Below are 8,491 nucleotides of genomic sequence, written 5' to 3'. Positions count from 1 at the left end.
GATTTGTGAAGTCTGATTTCAGTTCTAGCATGCTATGTATCAATAGACACAGCCTACACAAACAAAATGTCCAAAGATCTCATAAAACATTTAAGACTGGCCAAGCAAGCTGAGTATGGGTACACACAAATATAATTACAGGTATTGTAGAGACTGGGGCAAGTGGGTCAAAAGTTTGATACCAGCTTAGGCTATGTTCATTCCAGGACAGACTAGATCACTTAATGAGACCCTCTCTCAAAATTAAAAGAGATGGCTGTATGGCTCAGTGGTAGCACTTGCGTAGAAGACATAGGGCTTTTGGTTTGATCCACAGCTCTGAAAAAAAAACAGTGTATGTAAAAGGGAGCTAAAATCAAATTGCAAGCCAAGTATGATGCGGCACACCTGTAATCCTAGAACTCAGGAGGCTGAGGCAGGAGGATCACAAGTTTAGAGGCCAGGCTAGGCTAGATAGCAACTTCAAGGACAACCTGAGTTACATAGTAAAACCCACACTCAAGGGGCAGGGCTACTTTTATTTTAACCTTCTTTACAATAAATGACACACCGACTGGCTCAGAATTGGCCTTAAAAGAAAATCCCAGGTGAGGCTCATGAATGTCACTGCCACATATAACCATCATATAATAATGACTCAGGAAGATAGTATAGTTTATCAAGGGTACTGCTAAAACACTTAAGGAATTTAGCTCTAATCCATATACACATGTGTAGGTAAGGCAGCGTTGAGCCGCAGAAATGGAAATGAAGCCCTAGGATGCATCAGTGAAAGGACAGTGCCCAGTATGAAGGAGGTGATGGTTTTCCTTTTACTCCATCCCATTTCAGGAGTACTGAGGTTAGCCTTACAGTGCCGGATACCAAAAGTGACAAAAACAAAATGCCTTATGTCTTTAAAAGGACAAATGAGTGAGCAAGGAGACTGGAATCCAAGACAAATGCAGAATTATCAAACATGTTGCATCTAGGCCTAGCAAACCCAGAGAACTGAAAAAATATGTAGCTGAATAGCCATCTTGTGGAGGGGATTTGTCTGCCTTGGTGAGGTCATCCACACATGTGCCTTTCTATGCCATCTCCTTGGCTAGTAAATCTTCTATCTGTTTATCAAGAAGGAGACACTTCTCTTAACTTCAGCCCTCCCCTGGTTCCCTCCATCCAGACTTCCTTAAGTGCCTCCAAGTCCACAAGAGTAGAGGCAAACTGTTAGTCCTATTTTCCCAAGTAAAGAACGCAAGGCCCAGAAAACTCTTAGTGGATTTCCCTCTAGGGTTCAGGTAGAGAATCTGTCCCAGTCTTACTGACTCTGAAGTGTGTAGTACCTTTGTGTTGCTATGATGCTAGCTTTTATAATAGTCAGGAAGAAATGAGAACAACCCTATGGGCCTATCTTGTAGCAAGGTACACGAGGGAATTGGTCTTGCTTCAAAAACAAATGTGCTTGAAGCCTACATTTTCTGATTATATTTAAAAATTAATTTCTGACACCACCAGGAGCAAAATCATTAGGGAGAAAAACTTGGAGAGGTCCCTGCCCCCTCTCTAGACCACATTTTCCGGCTCCTTAAAGGGGAGGTCACCATGTCTTCTTACAGATGGGTCCTCCCAACTGCTTATAGAGGACATTCTGGGGAAGGTACAGACATTATGAATAAGTGCTCATGCCATTTGGCCTGTGTAATAGCGTAGCTGTGTTCCAACCTCATCCTCCAGGACCCGCTGGGCTGCAGGCTGATCATATATCTTCACAATACTCTCATCAACTCCAGGCACCCAGCCCAACATGACGTACTTGTGCATAGTCCTGATGCACCTCTGGCACTGTCAGCATGTTCTCAACTGGAGAAGTGATCAGGTAAGAATGAAAACCCTGAGGCACAGACAGTATCCCTCCAAGCACCCCCAAGGCTCTGCTGCATTCCCCTGGACCACTTACTAGCTGCATGGCCTTGGACAAGTCTTGGACTCTCTCTGAGCCTCAGTTTTCTCATCTGTGAAGAGAAGAAAGGAAGGTAATATACAAGCTAGGGATGTTGTTCAGCTGGTAGAGTGCTTCCTTAGCATGCACAAAGTCCAGAGTTCAAGCCCCAGCACCGGATAAACCAGTTGGTGACACATACCTATGATCCCAGCACTTAGGAGGCAGGAGGATCAGAAGTTTAAGGTCGTCCTTGACTACAAAGCAAGTCTAAGGCCAACCTGGGTAACATGTAAAAAATGGTGAGTAATATATAATTTACCTAACTGTTATGAAAATTCACATCTTTGGCTAAGTCAGGCCAGCCAATGCCACCATTGCCTTGGATTCACTAGTTCTTATCAAGGTCCCCCTACCGTGGCTTTCTACTCTGATCATTGCCCCATCATCCACCAGGCAAAGAACACTCAAAAGAACTAAGGCTGCATCTGAGGATGCACAGCCTTAATCACTAGAACAAACCAAGTGGCTTCTGCATCCTTTCACAGGGTGCAATCTCCTTCTACCCAAGTGCTCTGACCCACGCACTTCCATTCTGCTTCTTGAGGTCAAACTATACAGATAAAAACCTCTTTGTCATAACAAATGTAAAAATGTCAGAAAACAACAATCATGTCCCACTGTCCCTCTAGGCTCCTTTCCTTCACCTCCATTTTGTTTTGCTCCCTTTTTAAAGACAATATAGCCAAGTATAGCACTTGAGGTGTGGTTCTCCAAATAATGATCAGAATAAAACAATCCTGATAGTTTAGAGCCTATACTATCATTAATAGACCCTGGGTTTACATTGACTTTTCCTCCTTAAACATGGGTTCACCCTTTAGAATTGTAAATTTTTAAAAAGAATTTTGTCTGCTTTATAAACCAAGCATAAAATCTCACACTTGCTCTTATCAAATTTATTTTGTTATTGTTGGATTATCTCTGTGGTCTAGTAAATTCTTCATAGATTCCTAGCCCTGTCATCCAGCATATTCCTTCCCCCTTACATCCCAGGTCTGTCTTCCCACCTCTTGAGTGTGCTGTTCCACAGCTCCACCCAAGACATGAACTAAGCTGCTGAAACCAAGCCAGAGCCAGGTAGAGCCCTGCAGCCTGCTGCCAAGGACCTCTCTTTATAATGATGAAGCTCAACATTTTCTTTAACTTGATGTGCGGGAGAGACCTTGCACCCACTCATTTCCATCATCACAGTGCTCACATAGCATCTTAGAGAGCCAGGGAATGGCAGGCTTCCTGAAAAAAAAAAGTCAAACCTGGAGAAAGGCCTTTCTCCATGCATTTTTGCAAATCCCAAGGAGAATGGGTCCTCATTCTCCACACTGAGTGAGAATTCTTGCTCCAAGAAAAATACAGACAATAACTGGGACCTTTGTGAATGGTTGTTTCATGTGTATGGGTGATTCTGAGAAGTAAATAAGCAATGTATGTAAAGCATCCAGCATGTTGGGCACATAGTAAATACTCAATGAAAGATTACCTTCAAAAAATCCTGTCAGAATCTAACTAGAAGAAGAGAGCTGACTCATAGTTCCTCCATCTTGTTCACAGAACACCACGACAAAAAATCTTTTCCACGCTCTTCTCTGTCCTACAGACACATTGTAATCATCAATTAAGTAATTGATCTCATCCAAAAGGTCACATTTCCTGGCTCACAGTTCCCCAACACATAACACAGTTCCCCCATGGGAATATTGTACTTAATACTACACTACACTGATTTTTTTGTTTTAAAACTGAGGCTCTGCTATTCCTGTGCCCCTGACCCTCAGCCATGAACGGCAGCATCTGGCAGCCACATTCTCTGCAGCCTACATCACTGCCCGTCCAGCTGATCCTTTACCAGATCCCACTTTTTACAGGGCCAGTAACAGAATCCAGGCAAGGTGACCCCAGGCTGGTCTTGAAATCAGGTAGTGTTCACATTTTTATGGCTAAAGGGCAGATTGTGATACCCCGCTCCACTCACACCCACGTCTCTGATGCAATCCCCAGCTCCCTCACTCCTGCCTCTCTCCCATCTTGGGTCTCTGTGGCTCACAATGTTACATACTATATCTCGAGGCTTCCAGTCGCCATAGGTCCAGGGTGAAGTCGAGGGAGAAGTCAATCTGGAATCCAAGAAATCTGTGAGTGTGCAACACCAGAAGACATTTTATACTGAGTTTCTCTAGTACTGCATAGGTAATGATCAACATGTTATTTTAGAAATAGCAAATATTTACATGCATGTTTTATAGTTTATAAAAATCTCTAGTAAATAATTTTCCCTTTGATCCTTAAAATAGTCCAGTGGTTTCATTTGTGGAAAAACGTTGCTAAAATTTTTTAATTGTCTGTAGAAAACTAAATTAATAATAATAATAATAATAATAATAATAATAATAATAATAACAACAATAATAATAATAATCCCTGCCATACAATCCAATTAATATTTTTAAAATGTTGAATGTCAGCTACTTTGCCCCAAAAGGTATGAAACCCTAGATTTCTATCTCTTAAGGAAAATGATAAAATATCATGACAATTCTCTAAGAGGTTAATTTATTCAAAATTCACATAGCAAAATAAAAGTGATGACACTTAAATCCCAGATTATTTGACTCTAAGCCTTCTAATTTTTTGCACCTCAACCCTGAGAAGGCCATTCAACTGCCTTCAGTAAAATGGCTGCCACCCTCCCTTTGGAGAAATGGGCAGTGGCTAACTGAAGCCATCTTCCTAAACACACAGAATCCTAACAAATTTTCCAAAACTTAAAAAATAAAACAAAATAAAATAATATACATAGATAGATAGATATAGATAATCAATTTCTCTCCCAGGCAGCCAAGTTTCTAGATCTTTCTAGGAAAGGTTTTTTTTTTCCCCTTACAGGAAGGGAGCCAGAGAACCGCATGCACCCCTGTCAGCTGCGCCAGACGGCTCCCACCCCACCCTCCATCTTGCAGCAGCACATCACTAGTCATCAAACCACTGGGCCTGCCCACTCATCCTGCTGCATCAGAACTGCTGCAGTCTGTGAAAATGGCATTGTTTTCATCCTCCATGTCTTCCCAACCATTCCACTGCAGCCCCCACAAAGGACAGGAACTCAAGCACATGACAGAAATCCAGACCACACAGTCCAGTTTCTAGATCAAGCCACAAGCCCTGAGGAAAACCCACATCAGGGATGAGAAATGAAATACTACCCTCAACCTCCCACTTTCCCTAACTACCTTGCTTTAAAAAAAAAATAGGAAGAACTCCAACTCAGTTCTGAGCATCTACTTATTTACATCCGTCTTACCTGTTGTACTTGGCTATTTCTTCAAAATTGCTCCCTCCCTCCTAATTTAAATGACTAGCACAGTTAAAGGAGTGAAAAGGTAGTCATTTGTCGGCTTGGGACTATCATACAGCCTGAGGTTGAGTCGAATATAAAGAATGACCCTAAACAGAGGCCTGCAGAGCCAGACATCATCATTGCACCACCACCCACCCAGTCTCAGCTCCTGCCTATAGGATGATGTCAGCATCCAGCCTGCCTCCAAGATGCCGAGATGCCGAGATGCCTGCGTTTAGAGACTCAACCCCTGCACTGCTTCCTGGAAATGACCTATCAACCTCTAATGACAAAAATCGCTTCAGGTTAACCAACCTCTTCTGCACTTCCCTCTGTCAACCCAATTTCCTGGATTTCCCTGGTTCCTTATCCAGATTCTTTTCTTTCTCGCAGACTACTTTCAACTTCTATAAATACCTGGCTCCTTGTCTGGGCTTGAAGTCAGCATAGTCTTCAGCCATCTTCCTGGGTTTACGGACCTCAGGCTCCTGCTCTGCGCAATTATCTGAAACTGGCTCAAATGGATTTTAACTGGTCAGAAATCATTTTTCCCCTCTGTCATAAAAGATCTAAAGTGATCAAGGGCAATTTCTGGCCATTTTTCAACCCACTTGGTCCAGTTTACAGTGCTCACGCAGGAGTAAGGCATTGAGGGCCACCTCGGGATGCATCAGGCATGAGATGATACTGCGTCAAGTCTGCTCAGAAGACCAGTGGGGGACAAAAAGGACCTGATGCTTAGGACCATACCATTAGTAATGGTGATGCTAGAGGGGGGATCAGAAAGAGCCTAATAGTCCATGAGGTAGGATCAAACCACTGTGGACCCCGGGGGAGGGGCTCAAAGCCTGATGCTCAGTGACGCAGTATCTAATCATTCCTGTGAGACAGGAGGGGAAAGATGCTGATGCTCAGCACATAGGAGCAAACCACTGCTGTGTAGAGGGCAGGGAGTGGGGATGCTTTCGTGGAAGACGCCATCAAACCACTCTAGATTATGAGCTGGATAGTCAGAGTGAAGACTAAAAACATAGAGGGCCTAATAATCAGGGAGACAGGAGTAGGCACTCAGGACTTTTGTTTCTTCCTGAAAAGGATGCTGTTCTAAGAAGCAGGACCAAACCACTGGGGAAAGAAGGGGAGAAGGAGAGAGATGAAATCTCTTCAAGTAAATTTAGTTTCTCCCTAGTGACATAGTCTCCAAGCGTCTATGAGACAGAATCAAATCCTATTTCATAATTTTAATGGCTTCGACATACACATCTCTTTTGCTCTTTATGAGCCCTGATGGTTGGATCAGACCATCTTTCCACAAAAGCTTCTGTAGAAATTCTGAGCTGAGCCTGAGGGTTGCTAGGCAACAGTGCAGCAGCTGCCTAGCAAACCTTGCCCTTTTGACATTAACCCCTTAGTTTCTGAAAAGAAAATGAGATGTATGAGGGGTTTTTTTCCCCCCGTTTTTTGTTTCTCTTGGGATTTGCTTTGTTTAGTTTTGGTTTCTTTTTTTCTTTTGGTTTTTCAAGACAGAATTTCTCTTGTAGTCCTGGCTGCCCTGGACTTGTTTTGTAGACCAGGCTGGCCTTGAACTCACCGAGATTTGCCTGCCTCTGCCTCCTAAGTACTGGGATTACAGGTGTGCGCCACAATGTCCAGCTTGAGACATATGAAAAATGAGGAGCAAGTTGAGGCAATTATCAACAAATGCTAGTCAAGGAGGAGTGAATCATGTACAAAGCCGTAGAAAAATTAAATGTAGAAGTGAGTGAGAGAGTGAGAAAGGATGGATACACAGAAGAGGAAACATTTTGGCACAGTGACCATCCTATAGACTTTAAAGAATCGAAACCAGGCCCTGGTCAGGCCTTTGAGTCTTCCTATGACATCTCTAACCAATGCCTCTTGAATATCTTTTATATCCTTTTTAAGGTAGTGGTTGTAACTTCCTGGGAGACATATCCCATTTTCCTATAACTCTGGTTGTTCTTTTTTCACTGGAGACAAATATTCCCATTTTTGTGAGTTCTGTCTTCTAGAGTAGTGGTTAATAAAGACAACCCACAACTCACAGGTCATATCCAACCTACTATGTTTATGCAGAACACAAGCTAAGAATGGTTTTGATATTTTGAATACCCCCCTTTTAAAGCAAAAATAAAAATATTGCATATCCCTTCATTTATATACAGTACGGTCGCTTCCCTGCCACCAAAACAGAGTTGAATAGACACACAGAGACCAGAAGATGTCTCAAAATCATAACACACACTGCCTGGCTCCTTTGACAATGTGATACATCTCATGAAGCCTGCTTTTCTAACTGGGAAAGAAAACTGGCCCTATAGCTTGGTGGCCTTTCAGTTAGGCAAGCTTAGACACTTTGGAGACTCTCTGTCATCCCTTGCTCCATATTCACCTTATGAGACTGGACATCTAGGGAAGAGGTAAGGCCTGACCTGAGATACAGGAACCATGCAAAGAAGCTAGTTCTTTCTGGTACTGATGCTGCAAGGTCCTTAGGTCCCCCATTGTGCCTGACTTCATGTGCTCAGGGCTAAATAACCTGGTCATGAAGACAAAGCCCACAGTGATGTCTGCCAGGCATCCAGTCCCATTTTCCATGGCCTCTGTTGATCCTGGAGCCAACCTTCAGGCTGGACTCAACAGATTCAGGACGAAAATAGGCGCTTGGCTGGGCAGGCTGGCTTTCCACAAAGTGCTCTTTTCCCCAATGGCCAAAGCAAACGCTGCAGGCTGGGGCTAACAGCCAGCCAGCCGCTCCCCGACCTCTGCCGGCCAGCACCAAGGAGGCCCAGAGTCAACAGTGCACGCACAGGTCTGCTATTTCATTCCTCCTTAATTACTCCGACATCAGACTTCCCTTCAGTGCATCTGAAAAACCAAATAGAAGGCAACTCTTGCCTCTAGGAGAAAGTCAGAGACTGTCTACGAACCTCCACTTCAACCCTTCCGGTCACCTTCTGAAGCCCCAATTTAAACTAATTGCTTCTGTTTCCTTAAGGGGAAAAAAGGATGTTTGCAGGAATGAGCAAACAGCACCCTATGTTCTGGCTGGCTCACAGGCTAAAGGAAGAATCAAAACAGTCAGACCAATCATTCTTCCTGAATTAGGTAGCTGGTCTCCCCTTGCTATGAGGAGAGCTTGGCTAAGAGCCAGG

General features: G+C 43.5%; 1 long non-coding RNA gene across 2 annotated transcripts in view; it reads right to left on the bottom strand.

The window, feature by feature from the left end:
* LOC311602171 overlaps positions 1-6,023 on the bottom strand; it is a 44,397-nt gene extending 38,374 nt beyond the window's left edge. Inside the window, exons 1-4 of one of the 2 annotated variants that reach the window (XR_014780700.1) lie at positions 5,733-6,023; positions 4,038-4,111; positions 3,462-3,572; positions 1,940-1,994 (exon numbers count right to left, since the gene is read on the bottom strand). This is a non-coding gene — a long non-coding RNA (uncharacterized lncRNA). The remainder of the gene's footprint in view (positions 1-1,939; positions 1,995-3,461; positions 3,573-4,037; positions 4,112-5,732) is intronic. The other variant, XR_014780699.1, reaches the window with a different exon arrangement.
* Between the last annotated feature and the right edge of the window lie 2,468 nt (positions 6,024-8,491).

This window comes from Acomys minous (assembly GCF_964271855.1).
Source record: "Acomys minous genome assembly, chromosome: 7".
NCBI lineage: Eukaryota > Metazoa > Chordata > Mammalia > Rodentia > Muridae > Acomys > Acomys minous.
This window is presented reverse-complemented; position numbering and strand designations above follow the sequence as displayed.